This window comes from Musa acuminata, chromosome BXJ3-10 (genome assembly GCF_036884655.1).
Source record: "Musa acuminata AAA Group cultivar baxijiao chromosome BXJ3-10, Cavendish_Baxijiao_AAA, whole genome shotgun sequence".
Classification (NCBI taxonomy): Eukaryota; Viridiplantae; Streptophyta; class Magnoliopsida; order Zingiberales; family Musaceae; genus Musa; species Musa acuminata.
The window spans coordinates 15015841-15028616 of record NC_088358.1 but is presented as its reverse complement, the minus strand read 5'-3'; positions in this window follow the sequence as shown (position 1 = coordinate 15028616).

Sequence of the window (12776 nt, the reverse complement as noted above, 5' to 3'; positions counted from 1 at the left end):
CTACATGTTAACTACGATATTTCTTAAGACATTTGCTACAACTTGCTCCGGTGCGTCAATCGCTTCTTCCGGTGAGCTTCCGGTGAACTTCCGACGAACCTTCGGTGATGCTCCGGCGGACTTCCGGCAAACTCCTGGACTTGCGACGATCCACTTGGCGAGTTTCGACGAGCTTCTTTGGCAAGCTCCTGGACTTCTCGGATTTGTTCATGCAGAACCTCCGATGACCATCCGGACTTCCGTCGAACTCTCGAACTCCCAACGTGATCATAGTCTTGACTCCGGCGTAACTCCTACTGCATGTCTTACTTCCATCGTAGTTAATCCTGCACATGTAAAACAAAACTTCGATCGAGACAATTAATCCTAAGTAATTAACCAAGTTGTCCAGCATGTCATTGGTCCCTCGACGCTTCATCCGATTATTTGGCGCATCATCCTCTCCTACGGCCTATTGCCCAATCGGCCAGTTGACTCCGCAACTCCGATATCCTTGGCACAATACCCGCTCTTCTTGGCCCGATGCCCGAGTCCACGGCCTGAAGCCTTCTGTCGATACGTCGACCGATCCACCGGCCCGACATCCAATCTTCTGACATGTTCCTCCGGCACAACATGATTTTTTCTGCTTTAATTGTCTCATCCTAATCGAAGCATCCTATGTCACTCAAAACGCAGATTAAAACATAAATACATATCAAGTGATTTCATCATCAAAATACAAGATTCAATAATCTTCCATTTTTTAATGATGACAACCACTTGATGACGGAGTTAAACTTAACTTTCGAAGTTTAAACAAACTCCCCTTATCAATATGCCATATTGATAGAACCTTGAATTCAAACTGAATTCAAGTCATTGCAATATTCATCATGAATACTTGCAACGCGTCATCATGAACTTATGCATAAACTTATGCATAACATCATACTTCTCCCCCTTTGTCATCAACAAAAAGGAAAAGTCCAACTATTCTTGTGTTTGAAATATAAGTTTAACTCATTACATGAAAAACATAATATCAAGTTTTATCATCATGCAGTTTTGAAGTTAGAAAATTTAGCAAGTGTTACATCATGCTTAGAACATTCAAGCTATCAAGTTTTAGATATGCAAGTTTTACAGCATACAAGATAGCACTTTTGGTAATGTTCAAGATAGCAAGTTCTACATCATGTAAGCTAGCAATGTTATAACATTTTAGAACATGCAAGCTAGCAATTTAGAGATGTTCAAGAAAGCAACTCTTGCTTCTTGAAATATTCAAGTTTGCAAGCTAGCAAATTTTTGCTTCCTTTGCAATGTTTGAGCTCGCAAGCATGTTTTCTTGAGATTTCAAGCTGGCAATTATCGGTGATATTCAAGATAGCAATTTCTTCTCTTTTGAGAAGTACAATTTTTGCTTTCGTCTTGAATTGTGCAAGCTAGCTAGTTTGCCTCTTTTCATGATATCCACGCTAGAAATTTTTGCTCCCCCTTTGTCATTGTCAAAAAGAAGGGAAGACCCTTATATCAATTTTCAGATTATGATAAAGGTAAGTATCAATCTTATTTGTGCATCATTATATATTTAAATTAAAACCTACACAATTTCAAAAACCTTATTTTTTATGCACGATACCGAAAAATAAATCAATCATCATTAATGGGCATATCATACATGATTAAAATTTTTAAGCATTTATTAACATATTGATCATGATACCAAACATTTATCATTTAAAGCATTCATTATACATATCATATGCAATACATCATGTATATTATTGTCATAAGTATTGCATGCATCATTTCAAATTCATGAATATTTCATCATTGCATGCATCATACCAAATCATAAAATATAAAATCATTATTAATGCATGATTCCAAATCATTATTCTAACAGAAAATGATAATTATTGATTTTCACATTATTTAAAAAAATTAAAGTATTGCATGCATTTTTATCTAAGGGAAAAATCATAGTGTTGCATGCATCATTCCAAAACATTTCAAGCCATGCAAGCCATAAATACAAAGAAATCATGTCATGAAGGATAAAATCATTTGAATACCAAAAGACATGATTTATATAGTAAATATCTTCTTTAAATAAAATGTTAAGAAGAATCATAGGAGTACAAAGAAGAGATATTGTTTTAAAAGAAAATGATAAGACCCTAAAGGTCTTATCGTCGCTCTGATACCAAATGATAAGACCCTAAAGTCTTATCGTAGGCTCTGATACCAAATGATAAGACCCTAAAGTCTTATCGTGGAAGAAAGGGGAGAAATGTGGATGATAATGATCGTTTCGAGGGGATCGGCCTCCTTGATCGCTTCGAGGGGATCGGCCCTCCTTGATCTCTTCGAGGGGATCGGCCCTCCTTGATCACTTCGAGGGGATCGGCCTCCTAGGGTTTGTCCAAAGACATAATAGTATTTTTCATAGATTACCGAAAAGAAGCAGTTACATCCCTATTTATAGAGTTCCACCCAAATTCCATCAAGACTTGAACTTTAATAATAAATAAATATTAAATAAATCTCTACTTGACTCTAATTGAACCAAATCGACTCAATAAACAACTGGACTAAACAGACTAAATAAACATTATTCAAAAGCTCAGAAAAAGGGTCCTAACAGTTCCTCCCTCTTCAAATCAGCCTTGTCCTCAAGGCTGAGCAGCATCAATCTCTGGGAGCTTCTCTTTCAGCACTTTAGCCATAGACTATCTGTAACGCATCACAACCCGTTGATCAAGTAAGTATGATCTCCACTTTTTAATAGTGTAAGCAACAAGTCGGTCTTTCAATGTAGCAATCGTTGCATGAAACTTCTGGCCCTGTATAATCAATTTTATCTTTGAACCTTTGCTATCACAAGTGAAAATCCGTCCATCAACGATCTTTACTTCGAATCTGTCATAGTCTTCAATGTGGTGGGCTAATCGGTCAATAGTCTCACTGTCCATAAAATTGTTAGTGCTACCAGTATCAATCAAAACTATAACAAGCTGATGTTCTAGAGTGTCGCCAACTTCCATAGTTTGTGGGTTAGAGTAGTCGGCTAATGCATGCATTGTATATATGGTAGGTCCAACATCTTCATTAAAATTTATACCTTCATGATCGGAGTCCACATTCTTAGCTTTCGGTTCCTCTCCAATTGGATCAATCATCAGAAGTTGCCCTTGTTTACATCGGTGCTCCATACTCCATTTTTCATCATAATACAAACCCCTTGCTGATCTTTCCTTGCTAATTTTTTTCTCATGTAGATTTGCAAATGAGATCGCAGCTATCATTGTACGGGGTTGACGAGCCTTAACTTCACACCGGATCTCTGGAATAAGCCCTTCAATAAATGTATCCAGAAGTTGTCGGTTCGACCAATCTCTAGCTTGATTTGATAATCTTTCAAACTTACTCTGATATTCTAACACTGTAGAAGTTTGATGAATTTTGGCAAGCTGACAATCAACATTCTCATATTCAGATGGGCCAAAGCGAACAAGAAGCCCTCTTTTGAACTGCTCCCACGAAGGAACTCCGTGAAAAGTTTCATACCAATCGTACTACTGGAGTGCATCTCCCTCGAGTTGGATTGAGGCCACTTCTACCTTAGATTCTTCTGGGGTTCTGTGAAAACGGAAAACATTTTCTGCCTTAGAGATCCAATTGGTCGGATCTCCATCTTTCCATCTCGGAAATTCCATCTTCATGTGTGAGTAGTTTGTGTCATAATCTTGGGGCCCTTTTCCTGTATTTTCAGATCTGTGCAACATAGAACTTGAGCTCCCACCTTGTTGAAATTTACTAAGGCTCCCCAGTAAGTCCTTTTTGAAATCATTAAGTACTTCTTGTAACCGGTTCTCAATTCTAATTTCCAATGCTTCCATTTGTGCTTTCACTGAGTCATCGATGGTTATTGCGTAAGACTGCAAATCTGTAATCTCAACTCCTATTTTTGGTGTCGGACAAGGGCATCAATACTGTAGATGCGAAGTTACCGAGGAGGTGGACACCAAGGGCAATGCTGCGATCACTGCGTTAGAGGAAGAGTAGCTACCCTGTGTTTGTGTCACTGCGTGAGATGAGAGCACCAAGGCTGAAAGGCGATGGTTGCGACTGTTGTGACCCAAGGAAGCAATCGCCCGGCAACCGACAACTGCAGCAGCGGAGGCAAAACAAGAGGGAGGTGGCGTTGAAGCGGCCGGGGTTGAGGCTGCAATGGTGGCAACCGGTGGCTGCGGCAACGATGCAGAACAAGGGGGCTGCAGCAACGGTGCAGATTGAGGGGGTTGAGGTGAAGGCTACGGTGGCTGGCAGCAGCAGTCGTTGCTGGCCGGAGCGCAGCGGCGGCGGTGGAGAAGGAGGCAGCGAGGGTCGTGGCAGGCTGGGCGGCGAGCGGCGTCGTCGCTGGCTGGGCAGCAGTGGCGACGGTGGTGGCAACCGGCGTTCGCAGCAGCAAGGGGATCCGCGACTGCGGCAGCAATGGGACCCGCGACTGCGACGGTGGTAACTGCCCTGTTTCGGTCACCACCGATGCAGAGCAAGGGGAAGCAGCGGCTGGGAAGCGAGCGGGAGCAGCGGCTGGGAGGCGAGCGGCGGTCGTCGCACGGGGGAGCAGCGGCTGGAAGGCGACGTCGGCGGCTGGAAACAAGGGCAGCAGATGTGAGTTGCCGTGATAGCCCTGTTTCGGTTACAAAAGATGCAGAGCAAGGAGGATCGGCTGCTGGGAGGCGTGCGGCGGTCGTCGCACGGTGGCCCGCAGCGGTGATGAGTCGGCTGGGCGACGACGGCGCTCGAGGGGAAGAGGAGTGCTGGAGGAGGCGCGGCTGCGATCGACGAGGGGCTGCGGCAACAGAGGAACTCTGTTTCTGCAACTGCTGCAACGAGGGGCTGCGACCCAAGGGGGGGCACGGCTAGGGTTGCGGCTGGGAGGCGGGCGGCGGGCGGCGGTGATCGATCGGCCGGGAAGCAGCGGCAGCGGTGGAGAAGGAGTTGCCCTGCAGCGGCGGTAGAGAAGAGGAGCAGGGCTGCGGCGGAGTGGGACGCTGGCAGCGTCGTCTCCTGGCAGCGGTGGTGGCTCGGGTGGGAGGCGGCGGTGGACTCTGGCCGGAAGTGGGGCAGAGTCGGTTGCTGGCCGGAGAGCAGCGACGGGCGGCGGGTGGGCTGGCCGGAAGCAGGGGAAGTAGGCGTGCGTGGCTGCGGGTGCGTGGCTGCGGTTGCTGTTCTTCTTTCTCTCTTTCTTTCTTTCTTTCTTTTTTTTTTTTTTGATAGCTTCGTTGCAGCGAGAACGCCAAGAATCGCTGCTCTGATACTTAGGGTCTTATCGTCGCTTTGATACCAAATGATAAGACCCTAAAGTCTAATCGTAGGCTCTGATACCAAATGATAAGACCCTAAAGTCTTATCGTGGAAGAAAGAGGAGAAATGTGGATGATAATGATCGCTTCGAGGGGATCGGCCTCCTTGATCGCTTCGAGGGGATCGGCCCTCCCTCCTTGATCACTTCGAGGGGATCGGCCTCCTAGGGTTTGTCCAAAGACATAATAATATTTTTCATAGATTACCGAAAAGAAGCAGTTACATCCCTATTTATAGAGTTCCACCCAAAGTCCATCAAGACTTGAACTCTAATAATAAATAAATATTAAATAAATCTCTACTTGACTCTAATTGAACCAAATCGACTCAATAAACAACTGGACTAAACAGACTAAATAAACATTATTCAAAAGCTCAGAAAAAGGGTCCTAACAGAAAATTAAGTAATAAATCCAAGAACTCACAAGGAAAAATTATGATTCATTTAGAAAATCTCCTCTTAAGAAAATATCAAGTAGAATCGTAGAAGATCAATTAATGAGAAATTTTGATTCATAATAAAATATCATGTATCGAATGTCGAAAAATCAAAATGATGATTTATATAAAAAATATCACAAGTTATATTCAAGAGAAAAATAATCATTCATTTTCAACTCATTCAATTTGTCAAATCAATATTTCTTAGATATGCATGATACTAAAACATGGTTTCAAATGTTTGACATATAGCATGCATAAATTCAAAAATTGAGAGAAGAGAATAATTTAAAGGTATAAAGATTTCAACCATCTCATAAACAAATGTAAGACCAAGTCATGAATCTAAAATTCCATGAATCATAATAATCAAAATGATCATCAAATGTAATCTCATGTTATTCCAAGAAATCGAGAACATGATTTTGATAAAACTCATCTCAAATTCAAATCATCAAAATCATTTTTATGGTTCACAAAATTCATAACATAAGTGGATTCATGATTGTTAGAATCGGAGCGGCACTAAGAGGGGGGGGGGGTGAATTAGTGCAGCGGATTAAAACTTATAAGTTCGAAAATGATTCCATAAAATGCAAGGAGATTTCGCTTTGATTGAAACTTGAGTAAAGTAAGAAACCGGAAACGATTGCAGAAAGGTAAGTACTCACATATTCAATGAACACGCCAATTTAAAGTGGTTCGATCAAATGACCTACATCTACTTGTGAAGCCTTCTTCAATGAGGCTTCCAACTTCCACTAGCAAATCACTTGAAGGGGAAGGACTAATACCCCTCTTACAACCTTTACAAGTGGTTCACACTCTTACAATTTTTCAACAAGAAGAAAGGAGGTGAACACTCAAGCAATTTGAAAACAAGACTTGCTAAGACTTTGCTAAGGCTCTTATCTCAAACTAATGTTTTGCAAAAGTTATATTCTATGCTGAGAATTGAGGGGTATTTATAGGCCCCAAGAGGATTCAAATTTGGGCTCCAAACTTTAAATTCTCTTGGGTTTCCGAGACTAGCAGTGCCACCGCCTGTCAATGTCTGTCAGACGGTGTACTGACGGTGCCACCGCCTGTCGGTGGCTGTGCCACCGCCTGATCTCGGGTGTTGGGCGGTGTCACCGCCTGACACTTCGGGCTCTGGGCAGTGCCACCGCCCGTCCCTACAGATCTCTGGTTGGGCTTTAATTCCATCCCAAACCAGGTCACTTTTGGGCCCAGTTGGCCCCTAACCAAGATATAGGATCGTCCTTTAATCCTAACCCTAATTACATGTGAACTACATACCCAAAACATAATCCTAAGCAAGTTTTCAACCGGCAAACGTCGAGTTTTGTTTCGGCGAGCTTTCCTGCGATCTTCCGGCGGACTTCCGATACGCCCTTGGGTATCTTCCGGCGGACTCCCAGCAGGCTCCCGATCTTGTGACGAATTCAACAAGTAGCCGAGCCTTCTCGATGATCTCTGCGAACCGCTGATGATCTCTTCGGCAGACTTCCGAAAGTTCCGATACATCTTCGATCTTTCTTGGTTGGTTCCTACAACATCACCGACGAATCTTCGGACTCTCAAACGTCCATCGAACTTGACTTCGGTATCCTTGCTTTATGTTTTTAGGCTATCATAGTTAATCCTGCACACTTAACTTCAATAATATGGATTAGATCAATTAACCCATCAATTGATTTCATCATCAAAATCCGAGATTCAACAATGATTTCATTGATAATATATTTTCCCTTTTTTAAGTATTTCATTTTAAGTGATTGATTTCATGTTAGCATGCTTTTTTATTTATATTAAATAAAAACATACATCAACGTTTAGGATTGAAAAATGAATTCCGTCATAAAACCATCAAGATCAATAGATTCTCAAAAATGAATTGTTAGGATTTAGAAAATCCGAAAATAAAATTTAACACTTTCATGCATTCGGACATGGTTTTGCCATATGTTTTTCAAATACACTCATGAAAATAACACATGCTTATCATCATGTATAACTTAAAATCTCATACATAAAATCGTTAATCATGGTATCAAAACATTTAATATTTTCATTACATCATTATGTATTACTTCAAATCAAACATGATTTCATTTAATCAAAATCGAGAAACAACAATAGAAATCAACGTGATACACATTATTACTTCTTAACCATACATAGCATGATTTCACAAGACATTTTTTAATCAAGTTCATTGTAGTCATACATTTTTCTTTTTAGATGAATCTAACTTTTCATGCTTCGTTTTTCATAAAATAGCCATGCATCATCATTAAGCATGATATTAAACTTCTTAATATTTTTATTAAGATATCAAGCATGGTTTTAATCAAAATAAGAAATTATCAAGATACACATTTTTCTTCTCAAGAAAAACATACATGTGATCATTAGATTTAAATCTAACATTTTATTCCATTAACATAAAACATGTAATTTTTAAGAAAAAAATAATTATTCTAAAAAAGAAAATACATCATTGAAAACAGCAAGTAATTTTAAAATAAATTAAGGGTGTTTCGATTACCTCATCGTTGAATGTCATTAAGGCTAGTTTGTCACCTCGCCTTTCCTGATTTTCTCCTCGTCTTCGGAGGAGCTCGATTCATCCCACTTTGTGTTTTTCTTCTTGCGTTCAAAGCAAGTAGTTCCGTTCTTTTAGTTCTTAAATTTTTGTTTATTTAATTTTTAAAATTTCTTAGTGAGTAGTTCTTGTTCACCATCACTTGAGCTTATGCTCGAGTGGTCTTCAAATATTCTATGTCCCAAATCCTTCCTGTTCTTTGGAAGGTGGTTTTGTTTATCATGTTCATCATGTGCATTGCGCACCATTTCATATGTCATCAATGAGCCGATAAGTTCTTTAAGTGGAAAAATATTTAAATCTTTTGTTTCTTGTATTGCTATTACTTTTGATTCCTAAGCTTTAGAAAGTGATCGTAAAACTTTACTAACAAATTCAAAATTTGAGAAACATTTGCCAAGAGCTTTTAAACCATTGACGACATCTGTAAAATGGGTGTACATGTCAACAATGGTTTCGCTCTGCTTCATTCGAAAAAGTTTAAAATCATGCAATAAAATGTTAACTTTCGAGTCTTTGACTCTACTAGTTCCCTCGTGCATGATTTCAAGTGTTCGCCAAATATCAAAAGCCGTTTCGCACGTAGAAATTCGATTGAACTCATTTTTGTCCAAAGTACAAAATAAGGCATTCATAGCCTTTGCGTTTAAAGAAAAATACTTCTTTTCCAAATCCGACCATTCGTTCATCGGTTTAGAGGGAAGTTGAAAACCGTTTTCAATAATATTCCATAAATCCAAATTTATAGAAATCAATAAAACTCTCATTTGAGTTTTTCAATAAGTGTAGTCCAATCCGTTAAACAACGGTGGACGAACAACCGAAAAGCCATCTTGAAAGCCATGAAGAGTCATTTCTCTTGGGTGTAAATCCCAAATGAGAAATACCGAGCTCTGATACTAATTTTTAGGATTAAGAGCACTAAGAGGGGGGGGTGAATTAGTGCAGCGGAAAACTTTCGAGGATTTAAAACTGCGTTCGTATGATGAAATCGTTTCCGACGTAAAACTATTTTCAGAATCTTAACTTGAAAGCGAGTTCGTAAATGAGTGCAGCAAAAGTAATGAGGATGTAAAGCATATATAGAGGTCTGTAGTAAGGTAAGCAGCAAGAATAAATGCAAACCAGAGAAGATGAGAGTTTATAGTGTTTCGGTCAATCGTGACCTACATCCACTCCTCCGATTCCTCTTCCGTTGAGGCCACCGACATCCACTAACGATTTTCCTTTACTAGGCGAAGATCACCTCCTTCTTAACCCCTCTTCTCCTTTTACCGGGTTTAGGAGACAACCCTTACAAGCACTCATTCTCCTCTCTTAAATAGAATTCTAACACTTAAGCTAAAGGAGGGAAATTCTAGAGATTGCAGCAGTGTTTTCTCTCTTTTAATCTCTATGTACTTGTGTATTTTACCCAAGGATGGGAGGGGTATTTATATGCTCCAAACTTGTTTGAATTTGGAGCTCAAAAATGTCATTTCTCAGATTTCCGGGGTCCTAACGGTACTACCTCCTGACTAGGGTGATACAAGCGTCTGGCAGCTCGGAGACTGAGCCTTTGGGCGGTGCCACCGCCTGACAAGGGCAGTTGCACTGCCTAGTCTCACTCGGAGACTGAGCCCAGGCGGTGCCACCGCCTGACTGGGGCGGTTGCATCGCCTAGTCTCGCTCAGAGACTGAGCCCAAGCGGTGCCACCGCCTGACAGGGGCGGTTGCACCGCCCAGTCTCGCTCGGATATTGAGCCCAGGCGGTGCCACCGCCTGACTGGGGTGGTTGCACCACCCAGCTTTCCTGGGAGATCATCTTTTGGGCTGTGCCACCGCCTAGCAAGAATTCTAGTCCGAATGGGTTGATCCATTCGGCCCAATTTGAGTCTGTCAAGGGCCCAATTGCCCCTAGATTAAGTTAATGGGATCACCTCCCATTCCTAACTTAATCTACATGCTAACTACGATATTTTTTAAGACATTTACTACAACTTGCTCCAGTGCATCAATCGCTTCTTCCGGCGAGCTTCCGGTGAACTTCCGGCGAACATTCGACGAACCTTCGGCGATGCTCCGGCAGACTTCCGGCAAACTCCTAGACTTGCGATGATCCACTTAGTGAGTTCCGACAAGCTTCTTTGGCAAGCTCTTGGACTTCTCGGATTTGTTCTCGCAGAACCTCCGACGACCGTCCGGACTTCCGTCTAACTCTCGAACTCCCAACGTGATCATAGTCTTGACTCCGGCGTAACTCCTGCTGCATGTTTTACTTCCATCGTAGTTAATCCTACATATATAAAACAAAACTTCGATCGAGACAATTAATCCTAAGCAATTAACCAAGTTGTCTGGCATGTCATTGGTCCCTCGACGCTTCGTCCGATTATTCGGCGCATCGTCCTCTCCTGCGGCCTATTGCCCAATCGGCCAGTTGACTCCGCAACTCCGATATCCTTGGCATAATACCCGCTCTTCTTGGCCCGATGCCCAAGTCCACGGCTTGAAGCCTTCTGTCGATATATCGACCGATCCACCGGCCCGATGTCCAATCTTCTAACATATTCCTCCGGCACAATATGATTTTTTCTACTTTAATTATCTCATCCTAATCGAAGCATCCTGCGTCACTCAAAACATATATTAAAACATAAACACATATCAAGTGGTTTCATCATCAAAATACGAGATTCAACAGTTATTTCGTAACTCATAATAACAAGCAAAAAAAATATATTAAGATTTTCTAAATTACAATGATAAGTAAAGAAAAAAATTAATTCCTAACTTAACTAGTAATAACTATTTCATGATGTTTAAAATATATTATTTATTATCACATCAAAAGTTATGCAAGATCATTATACTTGACATAAATTACAAATCTAATCTCAATCTAAAAGTCATAAATCATTGCTAACTTTATCTTCATCTAAAACTCTCTCAAATCTCTTAATAATTTAAATTACTTAATCTAACCGCTTCTAATCTACTCCATCGACCACCTCGTTTGCACTGTTAAATTACATAATCTAACCTTTTCTAATTAACTCCATCGACTTTATAGTTTGCACTGTGAAACTCCGATCCAACTCTGCCATTTAACGACGTGGGAAATAAAAATAATGTCCTTTACTTATAGGTCATATAGTTTAGGTATATACTATTTACGTAAGCTTGTTGGTTCCACTCGCTAGCTCTTGTAGTCACATAATTTCCATATTGTTTGGGGAAGAACTACCGAGATCATCATCACCATGGCAGGCCAATTGGCCGATGCCCAAATCTACGTTTCGTCTTCCAAAGCAAATTAGTTGGGGTTCAATGTTTGTGACTTCTCTTCATGTATGTTTGGTGGGCCCTTTTATTATTTGATTGCAAGAACGTGAAAGCAAAAAAAGAGAAAGAATACAGCCAACAAAACTGGTCACAAACCTTTCTTTTCGGCTGCAGCCCAAACCACCAATTCTGTCCCATCCATCAAATCTACTTGGCCTTTTTTAGGCTTCATAGAGTTCTCCTTGTAGAAAATATAACATCTAATTGTGGAAACCACGTTTAATTTCCCACTTTGGTAAAAAAGATAATGTTAATATTTGTTTAGCTCGTTAATTTTGTTTTCTAAAGTTTTCCAAAAGATTTTCTTATCAGTCAATACAGATCAAGTTATCAGAGTACACCCAACTATAGTTATTGCTGATAGCAGCAAATATAACTTTGTACCTACTTTTTCTTATATGATAGGGCCATCAAGGTAAAGTTTGTTTTTATGAAGACAAGTGACGAAGGATCTTACGAAAAATTGTTAAAATTTTTATCAACTAAATAAATTGATACTTTTAATCAATTATATCTAATGAGATTTTAAAATTTTAATCTTTAACAAATTGGTATAGTATATTATCACTAAATTAATACTTTAAGTATCTGTGTTAAGTAAAATAATTAGACCATCCAAATTAACGTGGCTTTAAGCAATTTATACTCGTTATAAGGGAAGACAATGCCATGCAAACGTACATGATGAATCTGCATGATTCCCTCGTGTCTCTCGTGTAAATAATTACATAAAGTTTCCTTGATGCCTTTCTTTCTTCTGACTCATACAGATACGACGCATCATCCTATTCCTCAATTTGCTTGAAACAAAGTAGTGGTGTGTGATGTGATTCATTAACGTTGTGCTGTGTCCCCATAGAAACAAACTTGAGCACCGGCTGAGATGGGACATCATCGATCGACGGAGCTCTCACGAGAGAGGCTGAGTCTGTTGTGATCAATGGATGTTTGAGATGGAGGACCGTATACGATGTGCCCAATGGCGTCTTTTACCCTTTAGTTCCCATTCCTCACCAAGAGATACCCACCCGGCTCCATTCATCGA